The 18,871-nt window shown below is 41.7% G+C and overlaps 1 long non-coding RNA gene across 1 annotated transcript in view; it reads right to left on the bottom strand.

Annotated features, from left to right (window-relative positions):
* LOC125183399 (uncharacterized) overlaps positions 1–18,226 on the bottom strand; it is a 145,118-nt gene extending 126,892 nt beyond the window's left edge. Inside the window, exon 1 of the long non-coding RNA XR_007165338.2 lies at positions 17,975–18,226. This is a non-coding gene — a long non-coding RNA (uncharacterized lncRNA). The remainder of the gene's footprint in view (positions 1–17,974) is intronic.
* Between the last annotated feature and the right edge of the window lie 645 nt (positions 18,227–18,871).

Consider the following 18,871-nt stretch of genomic DNA (forward strand, 5'->3'; position numbering starts at 1 on the left):
AACATATAAAACCTACCGCAGGAGATCCAAACACACTCAAACAATAACAGGCAATTTTGCCAATTACAGAAACTACTTGTAGGCAATAAGAAGGGAACTTTTCATCCAACTATGGGCTCTGATTTGGGGTGTTTAAAAATAAAGAATGATTTCTTGATGCTTCCTTCATCTGCTTTTCTTAACAGCCATCTGAATCCTCGAAGTTTTAACCATACACAACACAAATGCCTGGACCAATTCTTGATATAAGAAGTTAAGAACAAAAAGCCAACCAAACTTAAGAACAAAAAAGAAAGCAAAGGGTAGCAACAGAGCATCAAGTTTGTGTTGTCCCAACATGTTACTTATGAAAATACTATTTAGTGGGCATAGAAAGAATAGGACCAAACTCGAAGTTTTTCATAGGCCAAATTCAGTGCTCTTTTGAAACACTTAATTAAGCAAAGCTCCCATTAACTTAACGGTAACTCAACAGCAGCTGTAATTGTTCAAGAAATGCTCAATAGTAGCTAAAAAGAAGCCTTTATATGCCCTTCAGATATAGAAAATGCTCACATCTGACACTCTGGGATGTTTTGATTTACCAATCACGTCTTATCCCACATGCAAAATTTCAATGCTAAATAAAACTATTGCTATAGAAATAAGACCTTTGCTTTCAAAAATTTCTCAGAAGCTGCTTGTAAATCCTTGACTTTGTTTGAGATCTCTGTTAAGACATGATTGGTATTGTCATTTACGAAGTTTAACACACTGCATAACTATGCATTGGTATGGCAGGATGTTTTAATCCATTCTTGTTTCTGTAGCCAAGCTAGCAGGACCATCTATGTTTCCAGATCACCTAAGCCTTGGTGATACAGTATTGGTATGGAAAAGTAGTAGGTGACTTGGGATAACAGGCCCTCTGACAAAGTGAGGGAATTATGCAGGTTTGTATCTTCCTTCATTTATTAGCGTCTAAGTCCTCATAAGACAAAGTCCCATAATATGTGCAAATATGACTAAGTCATGGAAGTCTAGGCCAGCATCTACATTTTCTCTTGGGCTACATTTTCTGGCCTCTGAGAAGGCTCTTCTCTTCCATTCATCACTGCTGACTGTACAATCTGGGCAGTAATCAGTCCACACATTCTCAGACTGATATGTTCTGCCACTAGACAGCCTAAGACGCATAAAATGATCACTCGCCATGCTTCTACCCTTGATTAATGAAGTTGAATCTTATAATTCTAGCAATAAAGATGTACAAACAAATATCCAAGAGCTTCCAGATCACATTGAGTAATCACATAGTAGGGTGCCAGATTCCAGAAACCCCAGGCCTATATCTTTCCCTGCAAAGGTATGAATGAAGGTTAAGATTTATCCAGACCTTCATTTATACTTTATGAATGATCCCCAGAGCTGGAAATTTGGAGAGTGTGAGCAAGAGTTCTTTATGTTCCATTAAAATATGTAGGCTTTGGTGTGCTATCGTTGAAGACTCGGAGTAGAAACTATTTTGAGTCTGTCTGCATTTCTAAACGGCTTTTGTGAAGGTCAGTATGTTATTTGTAACTTACCAGGTGTGTTCTTGCTCTACTAGGTCACAGTGGCCCTGTAACAGCTTGCTGGCACTACAACAGAGGTCTGCTCCCTTAGACAGGGAAGTTTCAAAGGAAATGGGGAGTTGGGGTGCAATTAAATTTGCCACCCAGCTCCAACTAAGTTTTTAATGGAATTTGAATAACTAAATCTCCTAGCCCATTGTGGAAATATCCTTCCAACAAAGTAGGCTTAGAGAGACGATTTGGGTTCTGTCCAAGTACTTCATGTTTGGGGACTGAAAGCCAACGTTCGCATGGACTGGGAGGAGTACCTCAGTGTTACACCGGCTACCAAACTTTTGAGCTGCCTGAGCTTGCTCATATGCTTGAAAAAGGTCCAAGAAAATTGTGGCTAAACCTCAGCGAAAAGATAAGCAGCACAACAGCAAGATGGAAAGAACGAATACACGTTTCTGTAAAAGGTTTTTCTCACTACCAACCCGTTGTATGAGTCAGTAACCTTTGCAAGTGCATTGACAGGCAGGCATCCTGCAAGTGCAGCAGGTGTTCAATCACACCTTTTTAGGAGAAGAATCTATGTTATTGTTACCAAGGAGTAAACTAAGCATACAACGTCTGAAGACATCAACACCCACATATGTAAAAACTTTAAATCTCAGTTTCATCCTACTTCCCCAGGGGCCACCAACTTCCTCAAGAACAATACTGGTAACAGATTTTACATTTGATTGGATTTTCAAAGAAAGTCATTTTAAACGCATACAAATTTTGCAAAAGTAGAGGGCAGAAAACTGTAGGATGGCACGATCCATTCAGTAAATTCTCCAGCTGGAATAAGATGCACACTCTGGAAATTTTCCACTAAGAATTTTTCTTAATTTAGATCAAAACTTACTATGCTTCCAATTACTGGTATTTAAGACTATCAGGTACTTATAGAGAAGAGTTCTTTGAAACATTAGCTTGTTTCAAACAAAAAAATACTGAAACATTTCACAGTGGTAGAAAAAAACATGTTATATACAATATAAGTTCTGGCCTTGACATAGGAATGTCCAGATAAGATTCTATAGCTTCATAACTCAAGAGGTTACAGTTGTCTGAAAGCCTTGTGCTTGGGACTTCATTGAAATTGCATAGAATGTCAGGTCTTACTTAAAGTACCATATGCCAAAATGAAGGAGTGTAGGAAAGGAATGATCAGAGCAGAGAGTAACTAGCTTTGCTTTAACAGCAAAAGGCAATTGTAAATTGAAGAAAACTCTCTATCACAGCTGGCTTAATCTACAGAGCACAAGAATTTTCTATTCCTCGTAATTTGCCCTGGATGTTCACATTGATCTATTTCTGAAAACTCGGTAAACTTTTGGTCTGCATGACATCTGTGTCAATGAGCTTTTCAGATCAATCATCATCTACGCAACTTTTACTGTGTTGCCTTTTGGTCCCTGCCTTCAAAAAAAGGGTCCAATATATTTTCACTATGTTCTTTCCTAGCCTTTTGCCAGGTCTTTTCTTACTCATTGCTTCTACAAGTCTGAGGTCTGCCAAACCAGACCTAGTCTGCCTATGGTAGCTGTGCTTGAGTTCACAGAACGTTGTTGTCTGGTTTGTTTGGTCTGAATTGTCCATCAGAACAAAAATTAATCACGTTAGTCTGTGTCCAATACCTGAATTCACTTAGTTAGTGAACTAAGTTGGTGGGTTCACTCCAGACCAGAGCTAGAATGAGAACTAAAACATAAGTCATGTGGACAACTGGGAGAAAGTCTTGCCCCAAGCCAGCATGGCATTATAGACATAGCCTCAGTCTTTTTAAGCACAGAAGAGACTCCTGCTGTATAAGAATAAATATTTTCAAACAGAAATAACTGACATCTTTAAATAGAGCATGATCCACTGTGGACAAGAGGTGAGCAAAAAAGCAAGATGTGCTTTCTGAATAATCTTTTTGCACATTCTTTACTAGTCTAGTAGAAGACAGAAGTCCAAAAAACACCTCAGAGGTTGGGAAAAACAGTGCCAAGGGGAAGTACTTAGAAAGTGAAATAAGCAAGGTAAGGAACAAGAGGGAAGCAACACATAGACCAGACACCAAAGTGAGGCACAGTATGCTTGGTGAGCCAGAGCACTCAGGCAGAGTGGGACAGTTCTGTTGGACTCCGGACGTTTCTCAGGTGTGGAAGTGTTACTTGTCCATTCAAAGAACGGGTGTTTCTGCCTTGGAATTCGGAAATACTTAGCTTATGAGATATCCCATGTTCTGTCCTCTATCCAACCCTCTTCAAAGTTCCAGCAGTCCACTTCTTCCCCTCAGCACCACGATGCCCTCTGCATCACTTGCAGCATTCTGTGTGGATGGGCACCGCTTCAGCGTCCAAACTGACTCTGACCTGCAACCTTCAGTGCTAGGTGGCTGTTCTCCAGCCTACAACAAGGGGATATTCAGCAACTGCCCGATTACCAATTTATTAATAGAAGGCGGGGTGTTTACTATGGCAGCTGCAATATGGACAGGCTCACTGCCTCTCTCCCATGCTCACCCTAATGTAACAGGAATTGCTCCAGCCTTATTGCTGCTACTGCCACCAGTTACTCTAGCTGGGTGGCCCTAAAACTTCCAGGAACTTGGTGCCTGTAGCTAGAAAAAGCCCAGGTTTCCTAGCTACAGTACTAAAGGCTTTTTCTTGCAGTCTAGCTGGCAGGAGTACTTCCTACTCTGGCTGCTGCAAGACAGGCTGAACATCCTTCTGCCCCTTACAAGACGTGGAGACAATTGCAATGCTCTGGGCAGCTCACCAGTCCAAGTGTTTTAAAGCCAGGGCCTGAGCGGGAGTTGACAGCAGTAGAAGGAAGTAGAGGTTCATGTGATCATTAGAGCCCACCTTTTCTGAATCTACAGACGTCTAAGAAAACTGTCATCTGTACTTTAAGCTCACAGGAGATAAGCAGAGGAAGAAGTGGTTTGTACCACATGTGCTGCAAAGCCTTAGAAAAGAATGAAAACAAATTGTGGTGCTGACTTTGACTATGAAAACCAGCAAAGCCTCAACCACGCCGACATTTTGTCGAAAAATATTGAATCAATTAGTGACCATAACTTTTTCACATAGCTTCCAAACAGCAAAACATATTTTGGCGTAACTAAAAATCCGCTCTTTATTGAATCCTTATAGGGAAAGTTTCAGAGCAGAAGAAATTCTCAGCATCAGAGTCACCGGGCCGGACCTCTGCAGCAGGGGCTCACTCACACAAGCAGGGGAAGCTTTGATATCAGACAGGAGGCAGAATACAGAACTGTGGCCCCACAGCTTAGGCCTCATCATAAGGCCAGCTCGAGTTGCTAAATGGGAGGCAGTAGGACTTTATGTGTGTAACAAGGGTGAGTGCCTCCCTTTTGCACAGTAGGTGTATCACTGAGGATTTTGTCCCCCAGCCCTCCCCAAGGTAACTTTGCAGGAAGTTGCTGTCATCTGGCTTCAGTCTTCCTTTGTCGGTCAAAAACCAGAAGTGATTCACGGGGCACCCAGATCCTCCCAGCTGATCTCCAGCAGACATTCTTCCCTCTCGGGATAGCACTCAACGGCCTGTGCAGCATTAATCTGCTCTCTGAGGACTTTTTAGGTTTGTCAGTTTTGGGGATTCCTATCAGGGTATTAAATATAAAAGAGCAGAAGTCAGCCTTTTCTTTCACCCTATTATCCCTCCAGAAGCCAGCTTCTTTTCTGATTCCATTCCTCAGCTGTCTCCTCTAAAAAAAAACAGCCATTGATCTTCCTGAAGTCCCACTCAGGACATCTTCACTCATTCAAAGCTTTGTTCTCATTTCGATTAGTGGATTTCTTATCTCTAACTTTTACTTTGCAAGGCCTGCAAAAATCCCAGCTAAGGAAATAATTTCTCTCTAAATTAACCCCATAATTCTGGATATAAAAAGGGCAGATACAGACAGAAAAAAAAAACAACACCCACACTGAGCACAGCTGGAGCACAAGAGAACTAATTTGCACTTCTAAAGTATTTTGAAGCATCCAAAACAAAGATCACGTTTTTAAAATGATTTTTCACCCTAAGCTGTACAAGGTGACCAAAAATCATCTTATACACATTAGGCATAGCAATTGCTTAATTTTTTTAGGATACTTACCAGGCTTTGCCATAATTAACTGTTAGAACTGAAATTTCACATGCTAAATGTCTGCCAGAGAATCGTAGTTATTTCATTTTCCATGCTGTGGTAAAAAAGTTTAGCTGTTTCCAACAATTAAATTAGGTGGGCAATCTTATTTTGTGCACATGAAATATATTCTCATATATTCTCTCTTTTTTTTTCAGAGAGTTCTGTTGAAAAAGAGAGTTGCAATTTAAATGAGTTATTCTCTTGGCAGAAATGAGCTTCTGTCTTCCCCACTAAAAACAATTCAAAGTTGGCCAAACAGTAAGTCATTGGGCAAAAAGAAGTACATTTGCTTATATTCATTAGTGTCATAGAGATTGGCAATTAAACTCTACAGTGAGTATATTTCAAATTTTAGGGGGGTTATCAGGACTTTTCCCACGATTGATTTTTCAGTCTGCTGGCTTCAGCACCAAATCTGAGGTAATAGGAAATGTTCCTCTTTCATCTGCAGGTGTCACAGAACAGAAAGCAGCCTGGCATAAATGTAAGGAGAAGACACTGCATGGAACTAGAAAAGCCCCAGGAGAAAAGGACATATTGACAAGGTGATCAGGTGCAAGAACGAGACTGGGCAAAAAGCGGTGGAGGGAATGACAATGACGATGCAGAGTTCAGGGGGCAGAAGCCGGACAGTAAGTCAGAGAAAATCTCACAACTTGGAGGGATAAACAAAAAACAAGTACCTGTAACTAAAGATTTCCACAATTTGTTATACCTTTGATGTCAGCAAGCATTCTTAAACTGTGCTGGCTATTTGACATCTTGAAGCTTTGGGGACTACGGGTTTCTTCATATTTTCATTGTAACTGTTGTTCAAAAAAATGTCAGACATTCAGAGAAAGGCTGCATGTAGTACCTATGGCCTGCACAGCCAACTCTCAGTAGAAAGCTGAGGCCCAAATTAGACGTCCGCATGCCGACCTCTCTGGTACCTTGCTGTACACACCTGTGCCTGCTTTCATGAAGAGTATCAGCATTTCCCTGAACAAACTGGAATAATACACACAAAAGTAAGGAATTCTGGTAAACAATGTCCAGCTGGCTTCCACTGTGCTGGCATCTAAATTTTGAATAAGAGCAATGGTAATTTAGGTCAGTTAAAAGATTTTGCTAGTTCCTCTGCTCTTTGTCCAGCTAAGTGCAAAAGGGATGCAAATCACATAAGAGGCTCACAGAGTCCAAGAACCAAGAGATTCAAAGAGATCATTTCTAATTGTTCTACTGATGTCTAAAATAAGTAAGAAGCAGAAGCAGTTGCACACTTGGGTGTGACAGCTCTGGGCAGCAGTACACTTCCAAGTGTTACTACAGAGCAGGCTGTATCATAGCCGGTATTGACTCACTCCCCTAGGAAACCCTTAACAGTGCAATGCCAACCAAAAATGAAAGGTGTAGAAAAGTGAATGGGATGAAGCACTTTCTGTAGACCTCTCCATTCCCTACTGGTAGCCATGCCAGCAATGACAGTTTGGATGCTGTTAATTTACAACAGAAATAACAGAGTAAAAAAGAAAAAAGGAAAAGAACGAATGCACTGTGTAACCAATTTCATAATTCTATGTGGTATACCTTCTAGTGGAAGGTATCCCTGCCCATGGCAGGGGGGTTGGAATTAGACGGGCTTTAAGGGCCCTTCCAACCCAAGCCATTCTGTGATTCTATGATTCATCCAATGATAATTCCTTAACTTTTGATTCCTCACTCAATCTGCCTGACATTGCCCTTCGCCTACCTGAAACTCTCAGATCATTTCTCAAACTAAACTTTTATCTTCTTAGACATTTTCAAAATTACGGTGTTCTACAGAGGTGTTAGCAGATGAAAAGGTTTCATCACAGCTAGCAAAATCTCCCTGTAGAATCCCACTGAATCCCACTGAATGTGGGATTCAAAAGCTAGACAAGTGTTTAATGACCCCATGGGATATTCAGGATATCGGGATGAAGAAAATCTTGATCTCAAAATTATCTGCATGAGCTGATACTGCACCGGAGTCAAAATTGTCTTCATCTATCTTTATTTTGTGACATCTACACTTTTCATTTTTATAGAAGTGTTTATGCATGCCTCTAACTAAAGATCATCTTTTCAGTTGCAGGAAACACCAGTTTAAATACAGGAAAACATTTGGTAAAAAAATTGTGACTGTCAGTATTAGATCAATATGCAAATCCTATTGCTTGCTGTTCAGACATAGTCCCTTAATGTTTTCCTTAACTCTATGCTCATCCTTCACCTTCTGTTCCACGAAGCAATAGGCTTCCAGGTCTATTAATTTTACGACACCTTTATGTTCAAATCTTGACTTAACCACTTGCTGTGTCAGTCTCCCAGCACACATACTGCCCCGTGCTCTCATGCGGTAGGCTCAAACCCTGGCTATGTAGATACCCAATTTGCTTTCTAGAAGCTTGTTACTTGGACAAGATTCTGACAAACCAGAATGTCAGCCCAGGTTTTTTGGCAGTGCGCCTTTGCTTTCTGTTTCCGTAAGAGGCCTTTACTTTCCCAAGCTTCTTGTCCCACTGGTAGTTTTATAAAAAAGCTCAGCAGGTCCCTGGAAGTTCACAAAGCCTTCTTCATTCACAAACAAGCTGCTTGCGAGCCCCTGAACAGAATGGCTCTATCCGTGACGTCTGATTGACCTTCAAGAACTGCACACATGACAGAAAAAATAATAATAATAAAAAAGGGGGCAGAAAGTTTAAGGAAATAGACAAATGAAGAACAAGGGGCCCATCAGTGTGTTAGTAATGTGGTGAATGCGAGAATTAAAGATATAAATATCATGATGGGTTATATTTGCATTGCCACAGTCTGGTTAAAAGAAAGAACCCCAGAGCTAGGAACCGACGCCTCTTGCATCCCTAATGGCTTCTATATAAAAATTGTCATTTTCTTTGTATGATTAAAATAAAGAGCATCGGCAAAATAAACTCTCTCTTCCTACATGTTTCTTTTAGTGAATCCACTGCTGATAGAAGATGCCAATTTAACAAGACTGCAGACAGAGCCCTTCTGTCTGCAGAATAGGTACAAGACAAGCAGTGGCAGGGAGAGGGTCTCTGCCACACACACAGCTCCGAGACCAAGGAGACCACCCCAAGAAGGAAAGGAGCATTCGGGCCTTGGCCTCCCTGCCGACAGCAGCAGCCGGGGAGCCAATCGGTGCCATTTCTCAGAGCAACTTGCAGACAGTCTGGAGTCGGATCCCTTGGAACCAAGCTGAAGCTGACAGGTCATTTAGCACCATTTTCGTCTGGGTACCGCTGACAGCTGCTCTTGAGAGTACAAGGCACGTCATTAGCCATCTCTGCTGTGTGGGTCATGCAAGCTACTGCCACCTCCAGTTAGTCTAGTAGGCGCCATTCCTGCCCTCTCTTTGTTCACCTACCCCACCAATCACTGCTCCATCCTACTTCAAATTAGGGTGATCTTTCAAAACAGCCCCAACCCTATTTTGTCTTCCTCAGCAAGCTCACTTGTTCTCTGTGTCCTTCCTACTGGTATCCTGGAACCTGCTTTTCCTTCCCAGTGGGCACTTTGCTCATCTTCCAGTGTTGCTGGTCACTCCGGGGCAATTGCAACAGGGCAGCAAGGACTTTCTTGGCTTTGAGCTGTCAGATGCTGACCAGCACACTCACTCTTTCAGTGAATCCCATGCCCACACATTGCAAACTCTGCATTTTGAATTGCAGAACTTTTAACTCCTTCCCCACCGCCCCTCACTGACTCCTGCCCCTCTCTGGCTGCACTTCCCACTGCTGTGACCTGCGCAGTGCCAGGCTCTGACAGCTGCAGCTGCTGGAGGAGCATGGTCAGGCAGGGGGGAAGTAGCTCCCTCCCAAGCACCTGCTTTGTGATATCGGAGACAGGAGAAGGTATTGTGTTACCCCTTTTCTCCCACTTGATCTAATGATTCATGACAGCGACAGAAAAGATGCTATGGACTTGCATTTTATGTCAAATTTCTACACTCTGAGAGCCATGATGGCTTACAAGACTGGCAGGGGAACAGAGCTCAGTCCTGACTAAGGGTAACCACAAGATAGGAACAGGTCCTGGCCGCAGGTGGCCTTATTTTGGATGAACTTCTGCACCAGATACTGAGTTTCCAACTGTCTGAAAAAAGCATCATCGTTTTAGGTAACATATCTAATAGTTCTCCATCAAGATGACTGTCAGTGAATTAGTCACGGAAACCAAATTAGTCTGTGTTACTCTAGAAGCAATCACTCCAGTTTAACACTAAGTCGTGCTGGAAAAGCTCTGTAGAGAAAACGATGGCATTTCCTATACTGCAAGTGCTTTGTGGGTAAACAAGGACTTTCATCTTTAGGAATGTAAATCCAGAATGCCTCAGCTGTGTCCTAATAACTTGAAAACTATCTTACAGCCACTGAAGGATATATGTAAAGTCAGGTAGCATGTCCAATGAAAGCAGGCAGTGGCAACCCCGCAATGACTTGGATCACGGACCTCTTTTTTAATGTGCCATTTTCCAGCCTGGTCTTTATCAGTGTAAGCACAATATATTTCCCCAGAAGCCAGTCATGTAAACAAGCTATCGTTTGTTGCTATTGAGACTGATTTTTAAGCCAGTATGTGGCTTGTCTAAGATGGTTAACATGTGCCCTGGCATGTTCTTCAGTACAAGAAATGTACCCAAGTGTGTCATTTGGCACTAACGCCAACTAGCATGGAACAGTCCTCATCAGTGCTATTAGCTTCACTTACCCTGCAACAGGGTGGCCATATCCTAACTGCTTACTGCAAACTGCTGACTCCTGAACCATGCCCAGGAATCATGTAGGAGATTTCCAGGTAATGGAAGAGGAACTGTGCCAGGAACTTTTGGAGCAATCTAACAATACAGAGAATGAGTTCCAGTGCTGAGGAACACTTCCCGACCCAGCCTACTTTTCTAGTAGATGAAGCCTGTGAGAACCCTTTTTATTGCTAGCTTTGCTGGGCTGAGTCACAGTTAGCAAAAATGGTAATGTATGAAAGTTTTCCCACTGTAGACATAGATCCTAGGTATTTGAACATGTTTTTTCTACTGTTACAGAAAGCTCTGGAAAGTATTGCTTCCTCCTCTGATTCTCAAGAATGTAATAATTTTCAGGCTACGGTCATGAAACAACCAGCTTTTTATCCCCATCCTTGTTGTGTCTTCAGTTCAGGACTTACCAGCCTCATGCAGATTCTTATAGGTTGTCCTGGCTAAACCAAAACATAGGGTTATATAAATTCTGTTTATAGATCCTTTATCATTAAAAATGAAACAAGCACCTCTCAAATGATAATTACAGCATGTGATTTTTAAGTGGTCATGTTCTTCCCTGAATCTATATGAACACTGATGAAGTTTCTGAATGCAAGTTGAAGGCAGCAGTTTAGAAAAGGAAGCATGAAAATGAACTATTTATGAGGGAAGAAAAATCCCATTTTGAGATTACTTTTGATATTTCAAGAACTTTGTGAAATATTTGCACTGGAACAGTGCAATATTCAAAGGTGTACAGCAAATGGAAACTCTAAGACAGCTTCATAAACAAAGAGTATTGCTGGAAGCTAGAAAATGGGGAAAGAATAAACTTGTAGAAGACAGCAACAATGGACCAGCAATAACAGAGCATCAGTATCTGTAGATATCAAGCAAGGCCCTCACAGAATAAGACAGTTCCTCCTGCAATCGTTTTAATCTTGGCCCCTTCTCCATACCACAGTACACTGCAATGGCCAGTTTGCTCCCCTCTGTTGTTGCAAATCACATTTTTATCTTCAGAGCTGGTAAAGCCCAGAATTCGTGAAGACCTCTGCCAGGGGGAGCGCTCCGTATTTGTTCTGTAAACCCAGCTGCAGCAAGTGTTGCTTTGATAACCAAGGGGGGGGCTCACAGAAATCCCTCTGCTAAGCTGCTGGCCTCTTCAGTGTCAACAAAAAAAACACCTGGACATCACCTCCGTGGTTTACAGAAGGTGTCCTGATACCAGCTATCCCCAGAAAGCTCAGCACCATGTGATACCCCAAGCAAAATCCCTGCCATCATGAATACCTACCAAACCTAAAAGTTTTTTCCATTATATTTTTCCTTTTCTTAGCATCCAATCATACCAAACTTCAATTAGTCTGGTAACCATTCATTGCAGGCATATTTGGTGTGATTCTCATGTCTTCTAATAACCCAGTAGAAATAACAATGTCTTGTTATTGATGTACACGAAACTGAAGTGATTTTCACTAATATGCCTACCATGTCACCCAGCAGAAAGGGAAATGAAGCCTGCTCTAATTGCCTGACTCCCCAAAGGTGGTGACACGGTCCCATCTGGACATAAACTGGAATCCCCAAGAATTCAGTTTCTCTTCTCCATCAATACGTGCCTACATTGAGCTCCTTGACACACAGTCATCAGCTTGGATATCAGAAGGTAAAAAGTCTTGGAAACATACCTCTAAGCTCTTGTGTGTGTGCGTGAAATGCCCGAGGATATCACACATGGAGCCTGAGAAGCCCTTTAAATTCCAGAGCATCTTGACTGCACATAGAACAAGCTGTTAGGTGAACAGCTACTCACAGCAGAACATCAGCATCTTAACAAGTCTTTCCACTTATCGCTTCACACGCTCATTTTCTGCTCATTGCAGTTGTCCCTATAGATTTTTTGTTGTCCCTACAATTCAGTCCCTACAATTTCCAGACCTAGCTATAAAACCAAGTATAAACTTGGCAGAGGACTGCTTTGTAGCTTCTTAGAATTTTTTACCAAAACAGGAAGGGTATGGAAGTGGCTCAGCATAATGCAGGTGACAATATAATGAGCTGTGTTTCAGGGATCACCCTTGCAGGCAGTGTACCAACTTTCTTTAACTACTGCCCCACTCCAAGGCTTGTCGTTCCTTCCATCCTCCTAGGAAACTATCAGAGGTTTTACAGAGTCGTCATTCTGTCGAGTATCTTTCAGTTGCAGTGATCTATCACCTGCAGCCTCAGAGCCACCGAGTTTTATTGTTTTATTTCAAGACTGTCATATTAAGAAATGCTATGTAGTTCCACATGTAATGAAATGGGGCAAAGATTGAGCTTGAATTTTGTAACAGGCATTTTTACCCTCTCAGCTCGTGGTAATGCACTAAAACCATTCCCCAAGGCACTGGAAAAAAAGATTCTATCTTCTTCAGGAATGTGAGCAAACTGAAACGTTTGAGACCTCAGCAAGCCTGGACAAAATTAACCAGCACTCTGACCTGGTCACAGCTTTCCATTTGCATACGTGTGGACAAGGACATGTACTTTAATATGCTTAGGTCAGAATACAGAGAGAACTGGTGAAGAATGCAACTATCTTGATGAGAATTTGAAGACCCTCACTAAGGCTAGTACCTGCCAGCTTTTATAAACATTCAAAATGACTGTATTTAGTAAGAACTTCTGTTTTACTGATTGCTAAGGCTATTGGTTTGTTTTTAAATATTTTTGTTTTGTTTTCTAATAACCAGACATGTTTCATGTCTTTTCTGAGGTTCAGATCTTCTTTAAAGCCCAGGCCTTGGCCTTTACCTGTTGGAATTACCCCAGCTGCCTAGGAACAAAGACCAGACACACCTCTGATTTCCCCAGACGTTCAGCACTAAGAACCTTACAATTTTCAGCAGCTTCGATGTAGCTTGCATAGCGCTCTGATGTTTTCTAGCAGGGGTTATGCACACATCTGCTCTAATGCTAACTTCCTATCTTCCTTCTCTACCCCCTTCCTCCCTCTCCTGGACAATCAGAAAAAATACAAAGGTCACGAACCTAACTGCAAGCATCTCTTCCTGCTTCTTGTGTGGTTTTCACCCTGACCTTGATACTCTTTTCTGTCTCCCTAGTGGTACCTCATGCTCAGGCCACCCCCTCGTGCTTTCTTAAGAACAGGAACAGCAGAAAGGGGGATAGAAGTTCGGACAATTAGAAACATTCCCTGAGATTTCCTGCCTCTAATGCCTAATGCAAAGGGGCTGCTGTTTCTCAGTTAACAGAGAGTAAAACAAGAGCAAATTAATGAGCTTAGCAAATTGAGGACAAATTGAATAAAATGGGACCAAATTCATCCCTGATGTCTTGTCTTTGAAGGCAACAGAGGGATAAATTTATCTTGATATTTTTAACTGCTTCTTAAGGACACGTGTGAGGACTGGGGAGAAGGGGTGGTTTTTTGGCTGGTCGATATTGTTTTGTCATTTGGTTCTTGTCACCTATAATACTTCATTAATGCTCTATAACTAGCAATTGCTCTCAGATTCCTGTAGCCAATGTAATAGAACAACGTGATTACAGGTCGGAGTTACCCTCACTAGGGACTGAGCCAGAAAATGTCAGTTTAGCTCCCTGTGCCTTTGAGCTTGATGGTTGCTGGCCTAGATCACCCACTTTCAGCAAGCTCTTCGAGATCGATGCTCTCTTCACTACACTTCAGTACTTCCAAGATTTTTCTACTCACTCACTATCTCCAAGTGAATGGCTGTTACAATGAAATATTTTTATGGCTGGTTTACCACAGAACTATAAGGAGGACACTTCTAAAGTATTCAGGTGCAATGAAGTGCTGTGCGATACATTCAATGCTAAAAGGTGTTGGCAATACTGTCACCTAACAGGCTTACTTGGCCTTAGGAAAGAAACTCTTTTGCCTTGGAATTGTTACAGAGCTTAAACATGCAAATAATTAGCAAGTCCAACAAGACTTTCCAGTGAATAAAATGCTAATTTTCATTAACCACATCTGAACAGTAAATTCACTATTACGCAAGTCACATGTAAATGAAAAGCCTTAAATCAGGTGTGGAACATACTTGCAGACAAACACTTCTTAGCAATAAATTCAAATGAAGCAGCGATTGCCCTGTTGTGGCCTAGGTGGAGCATTTGCAAGTGGTGTACAAAGAACTGGCTATTCACATGGTTCTGGCACTCCTTCCTAGCTTCCTGCTGCTAAATTACATTAAGAGACTCTAAACATACTTTCTTAATATCCCTGCCCCCTGCAGGGAATTGTTGTGGTTGCCACAAGAACATTACTGGATCATGATGGGGCAGGAAAAGGGCTTGGTACAATCGTGAACAAGCTATCCGTGTAAGCACCTCTGGGGTCCTAATTCAGCCTGCTGTCTCTACTCAGTGAAATATGTAGCCTCTCTGTTTAACTTACATACAGGGTTAGGTAAGATGGACTGCAATGAGAATGAGCACAATTTTAATTTTCCCAGTGAGGTCAGCACAGTGTAGAAGGTTACCACAGATTGCACAACTGGAATTATAGACAGCAAGCTCTGCAAAGCATGGACTGAATTTTTATTTTTCTTTTCCTAAAATAACTCCAAGAATTAAGGTCAGAGTTTTACCTGCGGCTGACAGCACTACCGTAATATAGCATCACATCTGCATAGTAATAATGACATCTTATGAGACGCAAACAGAAAGCCACGCTATTGGAACAGTTTGATCACTACACTACTCTGATGCCAGGCAGTGAACTGCCATCAAGTTCAAATTAAGTCATTTTCCTGTTCCTGGGTCCCAACTTACCCTCAGCGCATTTTTTAGAGTCACCATTCTTAAAATTTGTTTTCTAACTCATGGCAGTACATGCAGCAGAATTACCTCAGAGTGCTACTCAGTGAATTAAATCAGAGAAAAATGTGGCTATATCCCTGTTTCTGAGTTTGCTTATGATACGTTTACCTGTGACATGCTCACTGTTCAAAGAATACCCTTTAATAACTGAGTAAAAAATATCCAAACCTCTGTTCAAGTTAGGTTTTCTGACTAAGTGTGCTTGCCAAATTGTTATATTTTATACTTAAAATATAAACCAGCAACCTTTAATTCCAAAATCCATATCACATGCAAGACATTCCACTTAGTGATGTCTGCAGTAATTCCCAAATCTGTGATTCAGCTACAGCAGTTGTGAGAAGTGGCCCACCCTCATGTAACTACCCTGGGGTGGGATCAGGTTCCTCTTTGTATCTGTGGACAGATTCTCCTTCCCACTGAATCTCAAATCAGATGTGAACAAGGCAAAGCAATTAAATTTGTTTTGCTTATGGTCAGAACTGATCCTTGCAGCTTTCTTTCCCTTTCAGGGCTCTTCTAGTTACCAACTTGGGTAAAACTGACCGAGCCTTGCACATATTTCCCTGTATTCTGGGACTCACGCTGTCAGTCTTGAGCATGGTTTTCCTGTTCGGGGTGTCTTATTGATTTTTCCTGTGTCCCTTACAAAGTACTAACTTGCTTGACAAAGCTGAGGAACAGGAAGGAGGACAAAAGTCCAGGTTACTTTGCTCCAAGAGGGGTGAGGACTGACACTTCCATGACGGGCTTATTGCTCGGACGGCAGTGTTCCTCCATGGAGCACCTGGAGTGAACTGAACAATGCCTGGAAAATACTTGCACAGTTTAGGTGCTGCATGTGAACTGAGCAATTCTAGGGGTGTACAATTTAAGGTTTGTTATTTTAAAGGAGAAATTTCAGCTTGAGATCTGTTCTTTAACTCAGTAGATTCTCCTGAAACAGAGAGGCTGCACTGTGGGCCTTGAAACCATCGCTACTTAAGCTAAGGATGAGGGGAACCTAGAAATGCACAGCTAGCAAGAAAACGTGACAGCTTCTGTAAGGTACTAGTAGGAAGACCTGACTACACGATTCCTTCTCCCACTGTTCCAGTACCCTGAAAGGAGCACTTTCAAGCCACATGAGGCTGCATGGTTTTGCTCCATACTTATGTACAGGGCTATCTAGCATTGGCGATTCCACCAGTTTCTTACACCAGACATTTCCTCATCTCTTCTAGGCAAGACAGGCAAGCATAGCAGCTTTGTCAGATCTCAGAAAAGAAAAGCAAGGTTCTAAAGCTTTCTTGTTCAAAATCAGAGTAAATTATCAGAGTAAATCCTTCAGTTTCCTCAAGACTGCAGACAGTAAACCTGGCGTATGACTGGCTCTCATCATCTCCATGAATGGTTCAGATTAGATGGTGAACTACAGATTCCCAAACTGAAGGAACTGAGATATGCTTATGTAATATTCTGTCATGACCTTCATGTTTATTTTTAAATGTGACCCTACAAAGATGTTCAAGACAGAACTATGTGTCTGGTCTGTTAGTTGTGTATGTTCAGGTATTTCATTCACTTGCTTAATAACTTGTAAAGCCCAGTTTTGAAAAAGTATTCTGACATCTCAGTAGTAGCTAGATACCTGATACCTTTAAAAATGTAAGTCCACATCTTTGTTTTATAAGTCTGCCTTGTAGGCAAGCCTCTCTTCCCCAGTGCCTGGACTACTGTTCTGGGTTTCTAGTCAACAGTGACCTCACTGAAGCAATCAAGTTCAACAGCACCATCTAGAACCAGATCAGAACTTCTTGATTCCACTGAAGAGATTGGAGCTCCCCTTCCTCATAATTCCTCACAATTTGGAACTCTCTGAGCAGTCATGAGAATCTCCTGGCACTCTAATCCCATGACCATGGAATTTTTATTTTTATCTGATGCAGACAACAGACACTTTCCTTTCACAGATGCATCATGAGAAAAATTAAAAAGTTACTTCAGGCTGGCTCAGAGATCAAGGGAAAACCTCTCATATTACTGCTGCTGGATTCTGTAAAGGCTGCAAAACAGCCAGTGCCTCCAGCACATTGTCACAGTTCCTCAGGTCACTTCTCAGCTCCGATGATGCCTGGTTCTAGGCTTGCAAAGTAGTTTAAGGGAACTCAATCTGTCTTTCTGTAAAATACACCTACTAATATTTACTTACATCACAGATGAGCATGGCATATGGAACAAGGCTTAACCTACTAACATTTGGAGAATTATTTGAGGTCTTTGATTTCTAAGTAGATCTGTTGATTCATACACTACATGGAGCACGGACTTGATCTAATGCTCAGTCAAGTTAGTTACTGTGATCGACATCAGATGGGGAGATGAAAATGGCTCAGGCCATAAATGTCATGCACCATTGGTTTCCCATAGGATCTCTGCTAAATGACGCTTAATCTTTGTAGTGTTGTTCTGCAAATGGTTGAATTTCACTCCGAATCTCACTTTAGAATTAATAAAGTCACTTATCTCTTGCAAGTGCGATATGAGGAAAGAACGGGGGAAGTGAGGACGAGGTCCCTGGTAGTGGCTGACACAGACAAAAAAAAAAAAGTACCCTTGCCCAGCCAGAAACATCATTTTGCTTACCATACACACCCACAGAGCTGAAAAACAATCTGAGACTCCACAGCACATTCCAGCTTTGCTGCTTTTGCAGTAGGAACTTTCTTTTTCCACTCCAGTTTCTGCTTGCCTATATAACATAGGCATTGTGCCCTGCAAATAGAGAACAAAACAAACTTTGAGGTTCCTTTAAACTAACACAACCATTTCATCCTTCTAGCACATGCCTGTGCATAGATTCCCATTCTGCAACTGATATTTATTGATCTAGATTCATATGATCCAAGAAAAGCTTGACTGCATTGCCTTGTGGTAAAATTATAAGGGGAAAAATTGGAATGTGAGGGAGAAGGGAGGAGGAAAGCCAAGCTTTTATAACTCTTTGTAAACCTGGTTTATGTGAGCTTGGCCAACCCAGGGTCTAAATGATCTGTTACGCTTAAGAAGTGGATGTGAAAGGCAGCACTGTTGCTGAGCTGCTGGTGCCCCACAGAATCAAAACATTTCTGCTGAGCTACAATTTAAACAGTCATACTCCAACTAATTATGGGAAGCAGCCCCTGTGAGGAAGTATGCTTTCCTTCTCAAAGCACTTTACCTTCAGCAAGTAAACAGTCCTAAGTGTAATATTAAAAGCACTAAAGTTTATATGCGTTTTTATTTTGTGCTAATAGAGCAATTAAAAATGCACACCATCTCAAATTTGCATTTTCATTCTACAGAGGTTTCAACACTTTCCTGCAGATTCAGGGCCGATCTGCAAATCACTACCTGTCAGGAGAATACAGACCTCTCCTGCCCCTTTGTGCTTTCATTAACATAAAGATCAACTATTATGGGTTCTCTGTTGTGACCAGTTTCTGCTTAAATTATCAGGTTGCACATTCCCTGGTGCTGTGCCTTGCTCTGCCACAAGACTCC

The sequence above is a fragment of the Anser cygnoides genome, chromosome 7 (assembly GCF_040182565.1).
Source record: "Anser cygnoides isolate HZ-2024a breed goose chromosome 7, Taihu_goose_T2T_genome, whole genome shotgun sequence".
Taxonomy (NCBI): Eukaryota; Metazoa; Chordata; class Aves; order Anseriformes; family Anatidae; genus Anser; species Anser cygnoides.